The sequence below is a fragment of the Tamandua tetradactyla genome, chromosome 11 (assembly GCF_023851605.1).
Source record: "Tamandua tetradactyla isolate mTamTet1 chromosome 11, mTamTet1.pri, whole genome shotgun sequence".
Lineage (NCBI taxonomy): Eukaryota > Metazoa > Chordata > Mammalia > Pilosa > Myrmecophagidae > Tamandua > Tamandua tetradactyla.
In genome coordinates this window covers 36,932,867-36,955,954 of record NC_135337.1, presented here as the reverse complement: position 1 = coordinate 36,955,954, position 23,088 = coordinate 36,932,867, and the positions used below count along the sequence as shown (strand labels likewise).

General features: G+C 39.1%; 2 long non-coding RNA genes across 2 annotated transcripts; one reads left to right on the top strand and one right to left on the bottom strand.

Moving 5' to 3' along the window:
* Positions 1 to 9,261: 9,261 nt before the first annotated feature.
* LOC143649471 (uncharacterized) lies at positions 9,262 to 20,757 on the top strand. Its single transcript, XR_013159016.1, has 3 exons — positions 9,262 to 9,376; positions 15,578 to 15,781; positions 20,549 to 20,757. It is a non-coding gene; the product is annotated as an uncharacterized LOC143649471 (long non-coding RNA).
* On the bottom strand, positions 19,757 to 22,365 carry LOC143649472 (uncharacterized). Its single transcript, XR_013159017.1, has 3 exons — positions 22,204 to 22,365; positions 21,273 to 21,376; positions 19,757 to 19,829 (listed from the first exon to the last, which is right to left on the bottom strand). It is a non-coding gene; the product is annotated as an uncharacterized LOC143649472 (long non-coding RNA).
* Positions 22,366 to 23,088: the final 723 nt, after the last annotated feature.

Below are 23,088 nucleotides of genomic sequence, written 5' to 3'. Positions count from 1 at the left end.
CAGTTCTCCTTACTACTTCTGATCCTCGTTTGCATCAATTACAAAGTTCCAACTGCCTTAATAACCACTTTCACCTGTTATCCATAATCTAAACCTAAACCACAAATCCTTAGCTCACCCAGACTCCATTCCCTTCCCAATTCATTGTTAGAATTTACACTCAGTAGTAAAAGTCCATAGGATCATCTCCATCAGAAATTACTAGTTGGTAGCTTAGGTAACTCAACAATAAAAAACTCCCACATCTTTTCCTCATATATTTGTACACTCAACATTTCTTTCAACTTCTTTGATGACAACTTCCCTTGGGGGTTCTCCCAATCCTAAAGGAAGGATGGTTCTAACATTTATTGTGTACTTTTATGCTAGGCCTTGTAGGTGGTTCTTTACAAGCTTTCTCTCATTTATTTAACCAATATTTCAACCCATTATTAAATCAACGAACATTTGTCACCTAAATAGTTATCAATTATTCTGGGCCAGGCACTAGGCTATGCTATCTCATTTCATTCTTATGTGACCCTATGAAATGCTATTAACATCTCCATTTTATGAAGAGGAAATGAGACACAGAAAGCAGAAGAAACTTTTTCAAGTTCATCCAGCTAATGGGATTCAAGTGAAGGGACTCCAACTCCATGCCTGAGGTGAGGCCCATGAGCAAAATAGTTCCAGCCCTTATAGAATTTAAACTCTAGTGTAAAGAGCCCATATTAGTCAAATAGTTATATAAATATCTAATTACATTTGTAGTAAGGCTCTAGAGACCAAGAATTTGCTGTGATAACAGCGTGGAACATGAGAACCTGGCCTGGGAGTTCAGTGTAAACTTTTTCAAAGTAGTGATATTTACATTGAGATAGAAAGGATGACAGTGAGTGAGGTCGGGATGATGATGATGGGGGAATCATTTCATGCAGAAGAAATAGCAGTGTTCTTGGCTCTAAATGTAAGATGCAGGGAGCTACAAAAATTCTCTGAAGACCAGTATCGGGTAAATTTTTGTGATGGAAGAAGAGGGAGTGGTATAAAAAGAGATTGGAAAAATGGGCATGAACCATATTATGTGGGACCTTGCAGGCCAAAGCAAAGATTTTGTTCTATCTCAAGTGCAATGGAAGGTTTTTAAATAGGAAAGGGACATATTCAGACTTATTTTTTGAAATCAGCACTACGTGAAGAATAAATTAAAAACAGTTAAAAAGCAGATGCAATATATCAATTATGAGGACATTCTAATTAGCCAGTAATATTTAATTGTAGTGACTATTTTACTGATGCGGAACTAAAGTACAGAGAGGCCACATCACTGGCCTATGTTGACATAACTCGTCTCAAAGCCAGAATTTGAATGTAGTTCTATTTGACTCTCAAGATCAGGCTACTTTCCACTATACCAATCTTCTACTTATGAGAACAGTTGATGCTGCTATACTTACAAAACTTAGCACGAGGCTAGAGCATAGGAGACCTTTCCAAGAGTGCATAACTGATAATTAGCACACTAAGAATTTTAACCCATGTCTTTGAGGACAATCTAGTGTTCTTTCCACACTGCCCTGTGCTACCTGCCATTAGCCTACAACATGTTTCAAAATGACTTCTCTCTATGATGAAAATGAAAACAGTTGTCTTAAATTACATTAGTCATAAATGCATTGTACAAAAATACCTGTCCACTATATTTCACAGGATTACTTCAGGTTGAGAGAATATGCATTAAAAGACTTCATAAACTGCCAAGTGCTATATAAAAGTAAGGCATTACTGATGTTTGTCATATGAGAAATCAGAGTACCATGGCAACTTGTCTAGTAGAAAAGGGACCTCAACCCCAAATTATTTTGATATTAGTTGCCCAAAAAGCTCTTAGATTATAAATTGTTGGGGTATTTCAAAGATTTCTGCAAATCAGGAACAGGCCAAAGAGAAGCAGTTTGGATCCCTGTTCTACCATTCTCTAGTCATGGTTATTATGCCTATCTGTAGTGTGATCGGATAATCCTCAATATAATTTGTTTTCCTAGAGAAAACGCTTGTGTCCCAGAGTGCTACCTGTTGTACCATAATTAGAAACTTCTATTTTATGAGTCAAAGGCATTTTTTACACCTGAACTTGGAAATTTATTTTTGCAATTTAAATGTTCCAAGGGTATGAAACATGGCTGTATGGAGCCAAATCAACATTCATCTTTCTTCCTCTAAAGAAACTGAATTCTTTTATAGAATTCTATTTCCTATTATTGACCTATACTTAAAGAAACTTTTGGTTTGACAATGTTTTTCAAGCCTCAGATCATCACCCATTAGTGAGTTTTGAACTCAGTTTAGTGGGTAATAAATAGTATTTTAAAAGTGAAAAAGAATAGAAAAGAAAGTGTCCAAATGAATTATTTATAGCAAGGATATTGCTGCAGGAAGTGTTCATTTCAGTCACAAACATATGTACCTGTGTATTAGATTATAATAGAATTTTTTTTTTTTTTTTACTGTAGGCAACTATCAAAAAAGTTTGCAACACAGTAGTCTATCTGCTATGGTAAGAAAATCGAAATCTACATTTTCAAAGACTGGCCTTAGTCAAGCCACTTTAATTTTCGTGTGGGCAGGTACTACCCAAATTTGACACAGATTATACCTACTTCAATTTAAATACACCCTAAAATGTTTCTAAAAGGTGGTGAATATGGAACCAGCACTACCAGGCAATTCATCTCTAAAAGAAACTTGGATTGAATGGCTCCTCAAAGGGGGAATGAGGGATTTCCAAAGGAATAGCTAATAAAGCATAGGGTTCCATCAATATAACACATTTGGAGCAGGTATTATGTACTGAGTTCTTGATTTACATTTTTATTTTATCTATTTAGCAAATACCTGTGCAGAATTCACAATATGTCAAGCCTGTTCTCAGTGGTTTACATGTATTAACTCATTTAACTAATGAGGCAGCTACTATTGTTTGTTTGTTTTATGAAGAGGAAATTGAAACACTGACTAGATAAAGAATGCCAAAGTAAATACTCTTGAGTGATATTTTCTGCTGCTTGGATGCTTCTCCCAAGTTCCCATCACTGTACTCACCGATAAGGGCCTTTAACATAGCAAAGCCCTCTGATTCAAGTTCAACCCTCATCCCTGTGTCCAGGCTGTGTTTGTGTTTGATGTGTGTCTTCCACATATGTGCACTGCTGGGTGGGAGTGGTGGAAAAAGATAAGACTTAAGAATCTGGTAGATACAGGGCTAGAAGAGAGCCAATCTGTGGTAGAATGCCAATAAGCAGCAGCTTCCTCTTTTTACTCTAACAACCTGTTCATCTGTTCTATGTCCCCACTAAAATAATCTCTCTCTGTCTCTGTCTCTCTCTCACACACACACACCGGTATTTGGGTAAGATTCAAAGGGCTAAAAACCTATACCATGGGATAAAACACTGAGATACATGGACTGGGGAGAGAAGGTGAAAGTGAGAAACAGATTTGGCAAAAGGGAGAACCACACATGTTGGGTTTATGAGGCCTTGTTACAAGTGAGAGAGAGAGAACAGCAAGTGAGACAGGAAAACCAAAGCCTTATGATTTGGGTACAAAGCTCCCTTGATTATTCAAATATTTGCATGTTTCACAATCTGAAAAGAAAGCAGACACAAGGTAAAAGCACCATGGGGCTTATAGGAGAGAGAAACTAAGGGAAAAAGAACTGAATTTTGGTTGAACCATGTTTATAATACGGAAATGATCAGTTTATCCTTTGCATGGGAAAGCATTATGTAGTGCTCTTTGGAAGAAGCATCCATGTATCTGAAATACATTAAGAAGAGGAAAAACCACCTCCTTAAACTTCCCCAAACTTTTGGTCAGGTAAGAAACCAGAGTATTAATATTTTGGTCCTATGGAAAAATAAAAGATAACAAAGAATCCAGAACTCCCGAATACCATTAAATATATTAATAAAAGTTGACCATTGCTTCCACATCTTCTTTAGTGCCTATTATGGAATCTTTCAAATGACAGCAGCAACTTAGACCTCAGTTCTAATTTTGTGCAGCATAGTGAGTAAGAAATATGATGAGGGCTGTGAGGAAGAGGAGTCCTTATGATAACCCTTTCACTCCAGCAAAGTCTGATCGATTGCCTGGGATTTCAGAAAGCCTTCTAGGTAATCCTGAATGGCAGTGATTTTCCTTTACCTCACTCCTTTAACATTTGTGTGTTGAACTTATATAACTTTTTTACTCCATATTTGAGTTTACTGGATAAATTTCTTATCGCCCACATTAAAGGGGAAGCTCCTTGAAATCTGGGACTGTGTTATTTGTTTTGTAGTATCTTCTATGCTGTGTCCTACAAATATATCATACATTCAATGAATGCTTCTTGAATGACCAAATTTAAGACTTCCAGGCAAAAGAACTTTCAAGTATATTCATGGAGCTATCATTTCCACGGCTTTTTTTTTGGTTTTTATTTTGCTTTTAAAGGCCTCCCAAGTGTTCATTTGGTTATGTCTTAGATATGTGGGATATTTTTATGATACTACACCCCCACATCTCCAACTCCTGCCCTGACTTGGCCATGGAACTCAAATCAGGAGCCACTATGGATAATTGATATACATACAGAAAATGTTTGTCCCAAATACACATGAAGCCTATTTCTTGTATTCATTGATTCAATCTAAAATGGAATCTTCCTTTATGCTCAAAACACAGCTCTAGCTAATGAATTCCTCAAGGGCAATTTGCCTGTTATTTTGGAGGTGCTGTACATGGCTTCCTGATGATAGGTTCAACATCTAAGAAGTATTGTTACCACAGGCTACTATGCTCCAAAACTGTCAAACTCGTGGACATGCAAAGAAATAAAAGTAGCCTAATCAGCTATTATGCTCATGTAATGAATAAAGACCATCACCTAGAAGGCCCTAAGAGATGGAGTATTGCCTCATAAGGCATTCATACATTTGTGTTTAAGACAATGCAGGCTGAAGGCTACCAACCAAACAGACCGTACAGACTATTCTGTTACTTAAATGTTACAAGTCACCTTAGAAAAGAACACAGAGAAATGCCATTATCAGTTCCCCACTTGATGCTTCTTCACACATAGTGTTCTAGCAGGAAATGTTAGTCTTTGCTTCTACGAGATGTCTGTACGTGGATATTTTATAGAGTTATATGGCTTGTAAAGGACAAGTGGGTGCTGGAGGCACCTCTCATTAAGATAGTAACATCAGCAGGAAGGAGAGATGAAGAGAGGAAGAGGAATGGGGAAAGAAGAGCTCAAAACTTTGCATGTAGAATCAGAATCCTAATATCTTTCTTACTCACATTCACCTCCAGATGGCTTGTAAGAATCTATAAGAATACCTAACATTCGGTCGTTTATAGAAAGCATGGGTCTGCTTTCTGGATCTGTTAACTTTCTCCATCTAAATTTTATTTCAGAACAACCTTCAACCTAGGTGTGTCAGGTGGCAGACCCTGTGCTTTCCTCACTAGATGCAGGGGTGAGCAAAGCCCTCTGCGACTGAATAGACTTTAAAGTCAGCTTTTCTCCCCTCCTCGCCCCAACCTTCTTATTGTGTGTGGCTCACTTGCCTGTTAGTCTTTGCGTAATCCTGGATAAAATGTTAGTTTACTTGTTCTTTCATTCACTCAATGATTACTTTTACTGAGTCCCTATTTTGTAGCTGTCACTGTGCTAGAGGCTGATGGTGCAAAGGTAAACAAAACGTATTCCCTGTTCTCAAGATGCCCCTGGGAGGACAGACACTTAAACAAATAATTTCAGCATATTTTAGTATGTGCTCTGCCAGGTTGCTATGGGAACACATAGGAGGGGCCTTCACCCCAGCCTGGGGAGGAGGTGGTCAGGGTAGGATAACAGAGGAAGTGATGTGAACGATGACTAGAAGTTAGCTTGGGAATTGGCAGAAAGAAGAGAAAGGAAGAACAGGAAGAAGGAAGTTCCATGCATAGTCTGGAAATTGCAAGTAGTTCAACACATCTAGAGCATCAGTCCAAGCCTGGAGAACTAGACATAAACCAGATAATGAAGGGCATCTTAAGTCATATCAAGGAGTTTGGACTTTATCCAGAGGGCCATAGGGAATAGCTGAAGGGTTTTAAGTGGGTGATGAACAGTTCTGATTTACATTTTATAAGGATCTCTCTAACTGCAGTGTGGGGAATAGATTGGAACCAGAGAAGAGAGCAGCTAGCTGGCCATTGAGGTAATCCAGGGGAGAATGTCTAGAGCCGGGCTTAAGGGAGCTGGGGAGGGGTGAGGGGGTGGATGGCAGAAAGAAACGGTTAGGTTCAGGGTGGTGGAAACTACAGGGTGTGGTTCCGATTGGCTGTGGGATGAGGAGAATGAGCCCCATGCCAGTTTTCCAGCATGCTAAGTGGTTGAGGCATGCAATTATCAAGTATAATTGTATCTTTCCTTTTCCTCCCACTATTTTATTATTTTTATTTTATTGGTGCTTCTTTCGTAGGAGAAGGCACAAATTCAGTTCTTAGCTGTGATATTCTTTCTAACTTTGAAAACCAATAATAGTGCATAAAGATGAGGCACACTAGCATAAAATTTTGAACAGAATACAATTCATTTTGGGGGAGTGAAAAAAAAAGAAAAACCTATGCCATATGCAGAAAGTTTCCAATTAGGTTAATGTACCTTAAACTGTATTAGTAATTAAGTGCTTTGAGTATTAAAATACCTAATCTAGCTTCAGGCTGTTTTTGATAAATCCTTTGACATTTTCCCAACTGAGAGGGAGAGACAGAGCAGAGGCCTCGCCTGGGATTATAGAGCTCTTGGCTTTATTCCCCAGCTTTCCGTGGCTTACTGCGTGACCTTGGTAAGGTTGCTTTTGTTTCTAGACTTTAGTGGCCCCATCTGTGAAATGGCAAAAATAAAAAGATGGCAGCATTAACGATGATGTAAACAAGTCCCCTTGCTTGGAGTTGGAGTTGGAATCCACTAGGCTACAGTGGTGTGCTTTTTATTTGTTGTTGTTTTGTTTTGTTTTGTTTAGAGGGGTGGTAATTTGAGTTTGGTCTTTGTGTTATTCATTTCACTTAGGAACATATTAACCTCCAGGTAACAGAATACCTGATGTTTCTGGTTTTAATGTTTTCTGTGTGTCTGTGACATAACAAGGAAATGGCAGATAGGCAATCCAGGATATCCATACACATGCATGGAGCTATGTGCCTGAAAACTCGACCGAGTTATCACAGACCCAGCACCTTCATATTTCACTGTGTTTGCTTATTGCCAGACGATGGCTGTACCTCCATCATATCTACATTCAGCAGGAAGAAAATTAAAAAGGTTGGTGCTGGTCTCATTTATTCCATTATTCAGGAAACAAAAAAAAGCAGCACCATGACTGAATTTGACTCTCATCAACAGAACTGCACTCCCCCCCCCCGCCCCCGCCCCACTTCCCAGATTCAAGGGAGGGTGGGAAAGTGAGTAGCAAAGCACAGTGGAGCTTTTCCTGCTTCCCCAGTGAAAGAGGACAAGGAATGAGGGGTTGGGAATGGGTGTCAGGTAAGCAAATCAGCTGCATCTGTCACACCTGCCAAACAGATTGGCAGCTGGAAGGAAAAGAGAAAATCATTTCTGTAGAAATAAAGCATTGAAGCTTAGGCTGGAATTGAGACTTTAGACCAGCAGCTTCCACTTCAGGGTTTGCCTTAAGTTTGGTGGGAGCTTTTGAATAGTTTCTTTGATCCAAATTTGTGAACATCTGGCCCACTCCAAAAACTGAAATTATTAGGGAAATCTGATTTCTTTATCTAGCAGGTAGACCTGGCATTGAATAAGCAGCACAACAGGTAGAGAACAGAAGAGAAAGAGGTGTCCTTGAAGAAGCCTAGTTTTCTTTGATTCTCCAGATTTATCTATTGTGAGATTTGATGGGGAGAGAATAAGCCCAGGAAAGAAAAATGAAATTACATATTTGCTTGGTGCCCTTGAAATAGCTGCTGAGGCAGCATTTTGGGGTACAAGAAGTAAAGGGTCAGTATAGTTTGAACAAGCCTTCTCAAATCCCATGTTCCCTGTGCTTCCAATGTACCTTGATCTTCATATCTTCCAGGAAAAGAACTTTCCTCTGCTTAACAAGAAAGCAGGGAAATGCATGTATGTGAATTTTGAACACAGTCTCAATATCCTTTTCAGATTATTTTTTAACAAGGTTTATTGTTCATGCTTATATGCCTCAGGCAGCATATTCTAGCATTAAGGAAAAACTTTCCACCACTTTTTTTTTAAACATGGAAACACAATATGTAGAAATTCAGTTTCTACTCCTAAGGAAGAGGGTGGGTTCCCAGGTCTGGCCAGTCCACTTTCATTGCTTCCTTAGGCCCTGATTCCACAAACTGGTGATCTTACACTGTGCGGTAGCTGGCAAGCGTTTCAGACTCTACCACCTTTCCTTGGTACCCTCACCATTATGTAAGCCTCCATAATCACTGAGACTGAAAAAGAAGACATTTTTTTTGAACTGCTTCCTTAGTAAGAATGTCACTTGCCCTTTTCTCAAGTGAAATGTTTCCACCAAAGAGGGGATGGCGTGTGTTTTCATATGTAGTGGTCTACATCCTAGGCAATTTCCACATGGGGAAGGGTGGAGCATGTACTTTTCAAATGCTCAAGTAATGCAGGGGTGTGCAGGCAGAGTTCAGTGAAGAGAAGCAGACACCTTAGTTGGTGTAAGTGAACTGGCAACTCAGTTTCCAGGACACAGGAGAATTACCAGGGAGGTTCCAACTTCAGGGTGAAGCCTTGTCTGTGTATTTTTGCATGCATTTGTGCCACTACTAATCTGTCTGCTTGCAATGCAATAGCCCAGTTCCTCAATTTAGATTGAGTGCATCCAGGAGAAGAAAAAGAAGCTCACATGCAATTAGAACACATAGCGAGCAATACAGAAAGTGAAAGTAAGGTTAATAAGCAGACTGCTTATTTTCACATCACACTTGACTCCAGTGACTCAAGGACATATAGCTCATACCTGAAAATCCACTGCAGCAACACCATGATGCTCCCTATGTGGTTTACATAATTGTCCAAGAGCAACATCCAATTCACGGCAACACATCAAAGGCCTCCAGCATCACAGTTTCTAAAATCTGGTTCAGGAGAGAGATTCTGGTCCCATCATCCTTCACTTCCTCCAGTGACGACACAAAAAAGGCCCCAGCAGAAAGAGGAGAACAGGAATTCTAAGGAGGTTATCATTCTGAATGGAAAATGGCATTGAAGCACACAACTACTCATCAGCCTTTCCCTTGAGAGCTCTATACCAGGAGTGAGGAGGGAGGACGACTTGAGAGAGCAGGAGCTCCTTATGGAGTGAGTTAGTATAGTTAACTTCTAGTTCTACCAAGACAACTTAACATAGTCATAGTAACACCTGCCATGATCTCCCCAAAGAAGGTCACAGCTTGAGGGTCTAAAGGGTCTAAGCACCCATCTCTGAAGTGATGGTTCAGGGTAAGATGGCACCCTGCTAAAAAGGTGAACTTACAATCTTAGATTTTTCAAATTCCCCTCAACTATTAGGACATGATCATGTTGTCTTGGAGATTTTTGATTCTTCACCCAACCATATGTCCTTTAATACAGGTACAATCTAAGTGAAAATGAATGACCTGATTTATACCGATTTAAAGCCACAAAAACTCAGAACTGAAAAAAGAATATTTTAAACACTGGTCAGCAGAGTTTAAAAAGAAAGCACATGTTCATATTTTACACATTTTATTATAGTTGTGCAATCCTTTTTAAATGGAGAGCACCATTGAGAAAGATGCAATTTATAATTCATGGCTTTTTTCTGGACCAACCACCATAATCACACTGACCATTGTGTCTGGTAACCCTTCTCCAGTTGTCCCTGCATCTGTGAGCCCTGTGAGATTTTCTGTGGTTTCTTAGGCATCAGGGACGCCTGGGATGGGTTATTGGCCTGGGCTCTGGGGTTTGGAGTAGTTGGCATTAGCTTTGAGGTGAGGACTGGTTGGAAATTTTTCTTTTAGGAGAAAATACGAAAGTCATTCTATGGGAAACTGAGAATATTTAGGGGCAGTTTCCAGGGTGTTTTTCCTGATTGCCACAGCACCCCTGCTGCCAAGTTAGGGACCACAGAGGCCAAAGGAATCTCTGAAACAACACTGAGTAGAGCCTACCCGGAGTTATATCCCCAGAAGCCAGCAAATAGGAGGCAATAAACCTTAGCTCAAGATTCTAGGGCCTCATTCATGCCCTTGATCCAGAATAATGCAGGAAGGCAGACCTAGGTCTTTGACAGTTGGGTTGGAACAAGAGAAGGTCATTGAATTTTAAAAATGGCATAACCAACTGGTTAAAAATCAAACATTCACGCAAACAAAAAAAAAAAAAAACTGTGAATTAACAAACACATTTTGATAGCAGGTCCCCCCACCTCCACTCCATAATTTTTTTTCTCCCAGACTATCCTGCTCTTTTTGTCTTCTGATATCAGCTGTACTATCTATTAGCTGGGAGCACATTATATAATCTCTGCCTCTGTTTCTTGGTCTGTGAAATATGTTTGATCATGATGATCCAGTGAAAATAATGCTGAGGTACTTGTTACGAAGAAGCCAATGTGTGTTGGCTGTGGTTATTATTCTATTCCATTTTATTTTGTCTTAAGCCACTGGTTCTCAAACTTGGCTGTGCATTGGAATTTCCTGAGTGACATAAAAAATACTGCCATTTGGGTCCCATTCTTAGAGATGCTGATTTAATTGTTATAGGCTGTGGTCTGGGCATTGGGATTTTTAAAGCTCCCAGATGATTATAGTATGTGGCAAAGTTTGAGTTTTATTCTAGAAGCTCTCTTGGTCCCTTTTCCGAGATTGATGTTCCACAAGGAAATGGTCTCCAGTGCTAGGTAGTGGGGAAAGGGGGCCTTTTGCAGTTTCACATTAACTATGGGGTGCAGGGAAACATGTTCTAGATTTTTGCCAAACAAAGTGTGGTTCCCAGACCATCAGCAGGAACATCATCTAGAAGCACGATGGAATCTCAGATTCCACCCCAGGCCTACAGAATCCGGGTCTCCATTTTACCAAAATCCCCAAATGATCTATATAATATACGCCCAAATTTAGGAAGCACTGCTTTAGTTCTCTTTCTCTCTCTTTCTCCTCTTTCTTGTTTTGGCTTCTTTTATTCACCATGGAGAAAAACACTGTGCATTTCTGATCAGGAAATATATTTGTGAAAAAAAGCTCCTGGTCTTTATTTAAATAACTTCTACAGATCCAAGTCTCCTTAAGAGTTATTTTTTTTTCCCAGCTGTCTGACGTAGTTTGGGTTTTAATACCTGTCTCAGCTCGCAAGCACCCACTTCATGTCTGCTGATAGAATTGCACTGAGCCTCTCATGTAGTTTCTAAAAATATTTCTTTTAGGGCTAGTGCAAATGCCCGGTGTGGGCCCTCTTTGGTCTATTGTGAAGATGGGTCAACATTTGATAGAGCATCTCTGGTAGATCACAGCTGTGAGACCAAATTTAGAAGATGATGATTATTTAGTAATAAAATAAAATAATATTTTATTTTATTCAGAAATAAAATAAAATCCTCCATCAGAACCTCTTCATTAGGGTAACTGGCAAAGCATAAAATGAATGGAATGTCAGCCCTGCGGACAGGTTCCCAAAAAAGACAATGAAAATGTTTTCAACTAAAATGTGGGGGAACCAGGCCAGGGTTTTGGAAAAAAAGGAGGGGAGCAGAGTGGGTGATTGAGTAAAGATAATAAATCTCAACAGGGATTTAGCTTCTCTGACATTAGCATAATTCTATGATATTAGCATTTCTTCCTCCTCTTCTCCCTGCCCACCCTGTTTCAAAAAGGAAAATGTTGAAACATGAATTTAAAAAGATTCACATTGGAATAGAAATGATACAAGTACTACAATTGCTTTCTTTACCTTTTTTCTTTTTTATTCTCTTTCTAGAGCACTCTGTCCCCGTTATGGTGCTTTTATGTCTATAAACGTTTTGGGGCAAGACACTGATATCAAATCTGTAAACATGCGAGGCTCTGGCATTGGTTGGAGGGTAGGGGGCGGAGGGAGGCAGTGAGGGGGAGACACAAATTACAAAGAGCAGAATAATCAGATACAGAAGGACTTTGATCTTCTGGAGACCTAAGCTAATAGATGTTAAGTGCAGTTCAGGGGAAGTAATAACCCATGAAGAAAACAAAAATCTGCAAAATGATAAAATGCTGCAGTCTACTGATCAAGGAAGACATTGGGAAATTACTGTGGAAGCATCCTTAGCCCGGCAGATCCAAGGTGAAGAAAAGGCTGCGTCTGCCAACCAGCAGCCAGACATTCCAGGCAGATTTCGCTGTCTCCCATTTTGAGACCAGATTAACACTCCGTGTAACCTGAATGCGTTCTCACTGAAAAGGTATGAACTGGCACCATCACAGCGCCGACCCTTCTGAATCTCTCCCAGGGACGCCATAGTGAATCACCCCGGGCTGGACACACACTCTGCGGGGGCGTTGCAGGAGCTGGAATTAGTTAGTCAATTAGCGCAAGTGAAGAATTTCTGAAAGACTCCATATGAAGAGCTTGTCTTTGTTTTTTATTTTTAACTTTAGCCAGTCACAGTTAAGACAAATTAGACATTTTTCAAGGGATCAAAGTCTTCTACCAAGAAAACCTTTTAGGAAGAAATTGGGAAATTATGGACATTTAAATGTGATTTAAAAATCCAGGAAAGTTCATGAAAATAAACTCTTTAACACTAGTTGACTTAAGTAATACTTTATTATGAGTATCCCTTTATTGGGCAAGGACTACATATTATATGAGCAGAATTCATTTAATCTGTCTGTAGACTAAACTAAATTTTCATCCTCTAAAGAAAGTTTAAAATCTGAAGCAGTTAGATAAGTTTAGTTTGGACAGAATCTTTATTGTGAGAAGAATAAAAGAACACCGGAGAATGTGAGCCAAAAGTAAAGAAATAAGGAGAAAATGGAGAATGCATTTTAAAAAAACCACCTTCCTACATTTCATGTAATGGCTAATTAAACATATGGAATACATTATTTGAACCACATATTAATGCATTTGGATTAATGTGGGAGCAAACAACTGAAAATGAAGGAAAGCTACGTGGTTGTAATCCAGACATGATGTGGACAAGCTCTGCTGGGCACAAGCATTTGGCTCATCTTTGAAAAAATAATCCGAGAACACTTAAAAGCAACATTTAGCTTGGAGGATTCTTCTTATCAAGAGAAAAATTGAAGTTGGCAACCTTCAGAAAACAATATATTGTTTCTCAGAAAATTGATATTATTGATGGCCTATAATAAAATAAGAAAAAATAAAATACAATTACACTCCTGATTTGTTCCAATGCCTTTAAACTCTCTGGAGTATTCCCTCATGTTAAAAAGGACACTGGTTAGCTTCTCCCTGTATCTATAGTAACAATTAGGCTTCCCCTCAGTGTGGGTATTTAGAGAGAGACTAGCCCTTTAACATATATTTTACTGGTGGGGAAAACTGAGACGGTGCCTACATAATGTCAAAGGAACTTAATGAAAACTCAAAACTCCAGGTTTTCAAGCAATTGTTGGAAACAATATTTTATATGACATAAGTATATGTTTCTTAAACATGCTGATTTCTTGGTTTTAAGTCTTGTCGGTAAAGGCCTGGCTTCCACTGCAGACTAACTGGGTGGTTGAGGTGAGAACTCACAGTCCGAGTTACCAGCCCATTACTCAGCCCGCTGTGTCACACTGCTTTTCACCAACAACCACCCTTATCTATTATATACATATAGCACAATTTAGACTAAGCATGCTGAGTGGATTAACTAATGACTGCAAACCACTTTGGAAATAGAAAATACCCTCTACGTGCAAAGAATTAGTAATGATTAGATGATAGACTGTCTTAAATATTACTTTTAATTCAAATAAACCTTTTCTTGATGATGAAAGTTATGCTATTAAACAAAAGGCATTTTTTTTTTACTAGAGGTTTTCACGGTATTTTCATTTGAGTTGAATTTCTGTTTTTCAGACCAGTATTTCTGCCAATTTCTATCTCTTGTGCTTTCTCTGGCACAACTGAAAGAACAAAGTTAATAACAGAGAAAGGACAAGCTTTAAAAAGTGCTGCATTTGTCGTCGGTTGTAATGCTGCTATTAAATAGTCTTGGCATTTGGGAGATTCTTCTCAATCTTACTTATTTTCTTGGGGAAAAGAACTGAAAACATGGAGTTTAAACCAGAAATAATTCTCCTCCATCTTCGACTTTCTCAGTCTCTTCCCCTTTGCATTCAGAAAGGTTTAATAAGGTTCACGGTAAACGCTCAGCCTTTGTTTCTCTTTAACTTTCCCAGAAGTTACACATTCCAATGCCCTCTTTCACACACACACACCCAACAAACATGCATACACACACATACACAATTTGTCCAGAATTATTTTTCACTCTGATTTCTGCCTGTGGAACAGATTGAAGATTTTACCATCCAAAACCCACAAAGAGAAAACTCCTACTGTGGTCTTCAGAATTTCCATTCAGCTGATTTGCCTGCCAAGTCCAGTGACCGGTACCGCCGCTCCTGATGGTGGGGAGCATATGGTACTGCTGTGAATAGTTTTGCTCTCACTGCTGTGAAATCCCACGCCCTCCCACAGAATGTATTTGGAGGAGCAAATGGTGAGCGCCGCTATGCAGCACAGCTCCGTCTCTGCCTATGGGACCCGGTACTTTAAACAACAAAATGAAAATAAAACTGCAAGTCTTTACAGGCACTGGCTTAACGTGCAGCTCCAGGACTAGGGTTGCTGGTAAACTCAGGTTACCTTCCCCGAGAAAGGTAACACACTGAATTTACCAGGACCCATAACGGCAAACCAACCGTCAGATTTTGCAATGTCTTTTCCTCCTTGGAAAACAAAAAAAATCTCAAAGTGGGACAGAAGTTAAATTGGGGCTCTGACATGAGCACTGGCTTTGGAGTAAGAAAGCATAGGGTATCAAACACTTCCTAGCTCTGTAACTTTGGGTAAATTATATTCTGTGACTCTTCTGTAAAACAGATGGTGAGAGGCCTTATTGTTCCTTCCAGTTCTAAGACAGTATGTATTTGTCTAATACAACCCGTGACCTACTCCCAATCTCAATTCCAGAAAAGCCACTTTCTAAACCATTCAAAAATAAGTCCTTATCTTTTGATTTTTAAATCCAATTTGTATGAACTTACTTGGTAGCTTGTTTCTGAGTTTATTCCCCTCCATTGTCAAGTGGTTCTCTGTACATTGAGCAAAACTTTCTCCTGCTGCAATTTAAGGCTGCTCTTTCTCTCCTCCTGTGTTCTGTGAAAACCAAGAACCACTTTTTAGAATATTCCCTATAATAACTTTTCTTACCTGTACTGACTGTTACTAAGTCACTCTGCTGTTGTGGTCCTAAGATGTATGTTCTTATTGTCCCTTCTACTCATCCTGCCCCACTCTTCTGTTTTACCCACCCAGGTGTGTGCTGGCTGAGCAGCGGACTTGGGGCCGTTTGAAAACCTGGGTGTAATTTACGTGTACACTGCATGTGCTGCGGTGCGGTGAGAGCAAGAGGGACAGATGTTCCCCCTGCTACTGAAGAGAGCAGAGGAAGCTTAAGTCATAGCCATGCTTTGGGGAGAGGATGAGGATTTGCCACGATGGGAAGCTTCAGATACAGAGGTACTTGTACATCTACTTATCTAGAATCTCGATGACTCTGTTTGTAAGCTTTTCAAATGGAGGAAGAAATCCGCAGAGAAAGAGAAATAACAAGTTGGACTGATTACGTACAGGAGGAGAGACCCTTGTAAAAGTCCAGTGGGAAAGGAAGAAGGGATTAAAATTAAGAATGATTAATGGCCAATCTCTAATGGTTTCATTGGATCCAAAGGGCAATATTCAGGAAGAAATGCTTGAAATCAAAATGGAGCATAAGTGTGAAGAAAAATATATCATCCCACAGATGTTGACAGGCTCGGAGGATAGACAAGAATCCTCAAGAGTGGAAAGGACCTGCCCCTCCCTCACACATGCAGAGGTACCAGGCATGGCACCTTCTGCGGATCTTTCTGGAAAATTACCTCCTCTAGCTGCATTTGAGCCAGAATAACAGGTCCAAAATTTTAAGACCATTCAATTTAGGGACTCAGGGACCTCTTCTCCTAAATATGCCACTAAAAATGGTAAAAGATGTGTTTGCATTTGTGTGTGTGTGTATGTGTGTGTATTGCTCAAAGTACCTGCCTGAAGTAAGAAAAAAAGATTAGATTTCTAGTTGTGTAAGACCCAATATCACACTCTCCTCCAGCTCTTTCCCCCTCTCTTCTCTCTTCCACATCAAGTTTAGAATTGCTATGATATTTAAGGTTACCCAAAATAGGTAATAATAATAATATCTACTATTTAGGAAGTTCTTAATATGTGCCAGACATTATGGTCATTCCTTACATGCATTTTCACATTTAATTCTCACAATAATGAATTTTTTATTAAATGCCAGCTAATATTCATACTTATATTTAATTAGGTACTGTGTTAGCCTTATTTTCTTACATATGGAGGAAACTGAGGCGCTAAGCTGTAAAGTACTCTGTCCATGATCAAAGACCTCGTAAGTTCCAGATTCAGAATTCAAAACCCCAGTCTGACTTATCTCATGAAAGCTTCATGAGAGAATCAATGACATCTAGTTTTGCAAGCCATCATACCTTCACTGTCTGGTATACAATAAAGGCTCAAAAATACTGGTTGAATGATTAAACACTGACTCTGAGCTATTAACCCTTATGCAAGGCCATCTTCCTGCGCAAACAGCCTTTATCCAAAATCAAGTGAAATGCCATTAGACAAGCAACAGCACTAAGGAGACTGTCTTCATTCAATCTTTCATTCATTCAGGTAAGATTTTTCCAACCTTACTATGTGCCAGGCCCTGTCCTAGGAGCAGATAGTGCTATTTTCTCAGAAGGAAATGCCCCATGACTTGTGCCAATGCCTTCTGTCCTCAGTCAGACCTGCCTCCACCTTCCTTCCACACCCTTCTGCTCCTCCTACGGCCAAAGCAATGGTCCAGCAACATGAGGAAGGCAGCCGTGATCCCACGCAAGCAGCTCCATGCCATATTCCACTTATTTTCCATTAGTATGAAGCTTGCAGGACCCACTGGGAATAATGACTCAGTGCTGGGGAGAGGATGGGGGCTGCATGTAGCAGATCTCAGAGGGAGGGACTGCGAATTGGAGACATTTTATTGTTTTCTCCTTTTCTACTTTGAAAACTTTCCAAAATGAGAGATCTATTTGAGTGGTTTGCAAAATCCATCTTAAGGTCAGCTCTAATTAAGTTGGGGCCTGGCAACTGCACAATTTCAGGGTTGTTACACAGCTGCCAAAACGAGCTAGATGTTACCTTCAACATCAGCAGCAGCTCAGGCGGCACAGTTCCTTCCTGCTGTCTCTCAGACCACTTGGCCTCTATGAAATGTGGAGTGTGGTTAATGCTAAAGAGAAAATCTGCCTTAGACTTTTGTAGAAATAGAGCAATGCAAGAGTTCAGAATTTCCACTCTTGGTAAGTTTTAAGAAAAATAGACACCCATTTGTGTCACCTAGTAAGTACTCTGAATGATTGGCTTCTATTATTGGGTTATGATTTTGGTACCGGAAGACTGGGTCAACGCCATGCCTGGCACATAGCAGGCATTCAGTAAATGTGTGTACAATGAAAAAATGCAGGAAATAAGGGAGAAAATGAGGAATCAAGGTTCTAGTACCTGGATTTCTCTATGAATTAGTAAGATAAAAATATGGAAAATCAACTCTCAGGGGCTCAGTTGTTTCATCTACAAAATTAAATGATTAGATGAGCTATTTAAAATTCCTTCCGGTTCTTAAATTTTACAATCAAAATTCTACATAGAGGTGGTATTATGTAGTATAAAGAACAGAAACCAAGGACGAGAATCCACAGCTAGGATTTCACTCCAGGCACTTGAGTGTTCATGCATGTTGCTCAATTTCTCCAAGCCTCAGTTACTTCATCTGCAAAACAGGAACACTAAAATGCATTTTGTAGACAAAAAACAAAAAACAAAAAAGAAAGAAAAAAATGCAGTTTGTAGCATTGTAGGGAGAGAATGTGATAATAAAGTAGTGCCTAGGGTATAGAAGGTTGTTACGAAATGGGAGTTAAAATCCCAAATCTTTTGAATTTAGACTTCATTCTTTGCCCCTAGAAAAATGCTTTACTGATTTGAGGTATATCGCAATAATGAAACCAATTCTTCATCATGCGTTATCTACACTGTCTGCCATGTAACTCTGTAGTGTGTGTCCTCTGAGACCTGACCCTGGGCTTAGCTGAGCAATTTGCTTTGGCCGGTGGGATGTTAGTGCCTATGATGCAAGCAAAAATTTAAAAATCTATTTGACTTATTTTTTTTTTTTGTGGTTCTGCCACTTCCAGGAGAAGGACATGCCTAGACTACCTTGCAAATTCCAGGCAGAGTTAATAGGTGACACATGGAACAAAGCCCCCTCTGACCATGGCCAGTCTAGATCAGCAACTCCCAGTTAACTCAAACCTAAGAGATAAATAAATTATTGTTTTAAGTTCCTGGACTTGGGGGTGAATATTTATGTAGCAGTTTTATGACATAGCTAACTGATGTATCTTTGGTTTATAACAAGACAGGAGTCATAAGTTGTTCTATTTTGGATTTTGTTCATGAGATTTGCAAATACATTTACTTTTCCATTTTTGTTGAACCTTCAGATATACCTTTGGGTAAAATTTTGGGAGGAGAAGGAAGATGAAAGATTTGCTAAAATTATCTTTCTGGTTCAAATGAAAACTTTAATGGGGTCTGCACATTTTAAATTGCCAAACTATACATGTTTGGAAACTTGGCACTAAGTCTGAGTTTATAGCTGTAATTTTAGATCTGGGAGTAATATGTGCATGCCCAAATCTGATTTTACAGTAAATATGCTTATTGCTTAAAACCATTGTCCATTTGTAAAACTAAGCCATTTTGTTAAAAGTTTTATTCAGATTGATGAGGATTTTAAAACAGGGTGTTCTAGGGTGGCATTTGATGGGTAAACAGCACCCCTTGCTCACAGAGCTAGACACATCTCTTAAACGGAAGGACTCTAGCAGAAACAGCCTCCTGACCGACAGAATCAGTTCTTAAATGAGTGTGTTTATCTATTAAACAGAAGCCACATTCTTTTGGATATTAGAACTTGAATTAGCAGGGGAGGGACCAGAACAAATATCCAAAACATTGGGCATCTATTGCTTGGTTAGCAGAAGGTAATAACTATTGTTTAGGAGCAGCGTGTTCAAAACCTGCTCCTTGTTATTTAGGATCCAGACCGAATGTTACACCAACCAGGTAGAATATATTCCTTTCTCATTTGTGTTCCTCTGGAACTTGTCAGGATTTGTCAAACCCATTTTCATGGCAGAGACAGGGAGCACATCAAACTCACTGCTATGTCTCCCAGTCCTAGTAACATACCTTGCACATAATATGAGCTTAGTGAACTCTTGTTAAATGAATGAATGACAATATTTTCCCAGTTCCTCAGTGAGGAAGCTGAAGGTCAGGAAGAGTAACTAATTTTCTGGAAATCACACATCTGGACAAACCTGAGAATTAAAGTTGAACTCAGTGCAGGTAAGTCCACCATCTGTGTCCACTATAGCATACTTGAATCAGGATTCTGGTGGCAATAAGCAAAATAGCATAAGGAAAGTTCATGGCACAGTGACAGATGTTGAATAAGTGTCTCTTACTTTTTCATGTCTTATTCATATACACAAAAAATTTCATTTTATCAGTTTCATTCTGAATGCCTCTTTCTTAGGAGTCACCAATTTATTGTTAGTCAAGGGAAAGGGAAAGACAAACCAAATATTCTAATGTAGGAAAAGCTGATTTATGTCACTGACTGTCAGTTGAGCTATTATACTGTCATTAGTAAGCACGTATGCACAGAGTTTAGAATAGCATGGATACATTCAACAATGATGCTTTTTGAAAGCAGTGTATCATTTCTTTTTAAATCTATGTGGTATATTTGTAGTATTAGCACAATGCTTCTGAAACGCAAACAAAACTAGTTATTGAGAGAAGACTGAAAGTAAATGTTAGAAGTATGCTAGCATAATCTGTCTTTAGAGGATAAGAGGAAGAATGATTTTGCCATCTTTCTATTTTCCAGAAATTTGCAAGTTTCAAAAGTGAGCATGTCTTACTTTTATATTTTAAAGGCTTTTCATAATGGGGTCCATGAAGCCTTTCTCTTCCCCTACCTATTTCTAGTGAATGGACCACTGCCATCACTTTCCTTCACTTTATCAAGGTTTCTTTATTTTTGCCATGGTCCTGTAACCCCATATTGAACTTAGTTTTTTGTTTTGTTTTGTTTTGTCTTTTTAGGTGCATGGTCTGGGAATGGAACCTGGGTCTCCCGCAAGGAAGGCGAGCATTCTACCCCTGAACCACCCGTGCACCTTGTACTTAATTTTTTAATATCGGCTTCTCCGGCTACCTGACCATGAGTTTGTTAACAGCAGGCATTATCTGATGTGTCTGAGCATCCCAGCACCTGGCTAGTCCACAGCCTGTAGTTGGCAAATTTATTTTCATTAAACGTATGATGTTTCTCATGACTGGATTGGTAATTTGAACCACGACCTCTAAGAAAAGGGAGAACAGGAGAATGCGTATATTCATGTGTATGTTTCAAGTCAGAGCTTGCAAACACCGTACTTACCTGTTTTCATAGGTTTTATTTCCATTTTGCAAATTTAAAAAGTAGAAAATGAAATTTAAAAAGCAGCTTAACGTTTTTTTCCCTCACACTGCCTTTTCTGAGTAATGATGAATAGTGTTCAATATGCATGATTTTTTACATGAAATCTGTAAATTTTCTGCATACAGGGAAAATGTATGGAAATTATATCAAATCCAATTTAAGTGTGTTTTCTTAAAATTAGGATGTATAATATTTAGTTTCATGAGCAGAACAAATAATACAACTAGTGTTTATTCTTTGACTACTCTTTTACTGAACAGCTCGGTTAAAAAATGCACACAGCACAAAAACAGTGCTTCCCAGACATTGCTCCAACTTTCATATGTTAAACAAAGACAGACCAACCTTAAACCTTTTGATAAATATGATGCTTGTGGTAACTGCAGCATTCACTTCGTATCCCATTTCTCCAAGTTCCTGTCAGCCAGATGTCACTTGCAATGCAAACACTAGAAAAATATGAAATAATAATTTCATACATCATCTATGTGTGCACGAGCCGGTCAAACATTCAATACAATTCAAACTGCTACTACACACAGAGCAAATATCATCCAAATAATATTTAAAATGATTGAAAGGCTTTTGATTTGGAAGTGTATTCTCTTAAGCTAAGTGGTCCCCAAGACCATCTAGAAAATTCAATTGTTTCATTTTTAAAATGTTTTCTACCCAAAATTATATCAAACCCTAATGTCTCAATAGAAACACATGGGATTGGATTGCTGACTGGGCGCCTGATGTCAAAGAAAAATCTAATTTCACAATGGCATTTCCTCATACTGTCTCACCAAAATACAAAATTGATAAAATTTTAATGGATAATTTTCAGAAGCAGAACGTTAACCATTGGGAAAATATGAAGGAAAATTTAGCACTGTAGCATAGGAGAAGCAAAGTGAAGGAAGGAATTGGCTCTGAATACAATATACAATGCTAGATAAAATGTATTTTTTTAAACGTTTTCTTATCCAAAACAGAACTGCAACTTGAAGAAAGGCCTTTACTATCAAAATAAAAGCTTGCGTGTGCATCCATTTCTAAGTTTCTCTTTCTGAATATTTTCTATTTTGTTAAAATAATACAAGGAAAAGGAATCATTCTGTAAGCAGTGCTATTAGATATACATTTGAGCAAGGTTGATTTCTATTTTTGATGTTAGCTATAAAAATGGGAATGTAATGTCTCCAGTTTCAATTCAGAGACACGAGAGCATGGTGTTAGAGTCAACCTTGTTCTTTTCACTTAGGCCCCGAGCATCATCTTTTTTGCTTACTATTTGGTGGAGAACTTCCCAGAGTAGAGGAAAGGGGGGCCTGGATTCCCTTTGTTTCACAGAAGGTCAGGGCTGTGCAAAAGGCAGGTTTCAGAGCAGACAGATCCTCATACTAGCTGTGTGACCTTCCCCAAGCCCCTTAACATCTTCGGGCCTCAGTGCTCTCATCTGTAAGATAGAGGCAATGATTCCTACCTTATTCTCTTCCTGTGATGTCTAGGAATAAAATTTGTAAAACATCTGGCCCAGTGCTTGATATGGGGATGTATGCAAATATTACTTTCTGACTATTCTTATTCTCTTGAGCTTCTAATTCTTGCTATCTTGGATCCTGCCTTCCTTTCAATCTTCCTTGATCACCTTCTACACAAGCTGACAACTTTGGGACAGTTCCTCCAAAAGCATTTAGGGAGGAAGGGGCAGCCTTTATCCATTGCCAAGGTCACCCAGGTCATGAGTGGGGTGCACCTGGGCCAGATGAAGCACTAGCGAATCCTCAAATTTTCCAGGAAGCGTAATCTGGAAACGTGAACTCAAGGTGGTGGAAACATCGAAAAGAGTGCAATCCTTATCTACAAGGAGTAATCTTCTTCCTCACAGTCGCTGAGGCTGGCCACCCGTTCCCCTCCCTCAATGCTGCCCCTGTAGATTCTCTGCAGGGAGACCCTGGTTCAAGATTTTAAAGCAGCACTAGATGCAACACCAACGTTCCTCTTTAAAAACTTGAGTGTGACTATTAACGTAGTCAGCATTTCCTCCCTCCTTTTCCTTCTCTCTCTCTGCTCTCTCCCTCTACCTTCCTTCTCTCTTCTTCTTACTCTCATTGCCATCCTTTCTACATTATATTTTTCTATGAAGGCAGGTCCTGTGTCTTAAATTACCTTG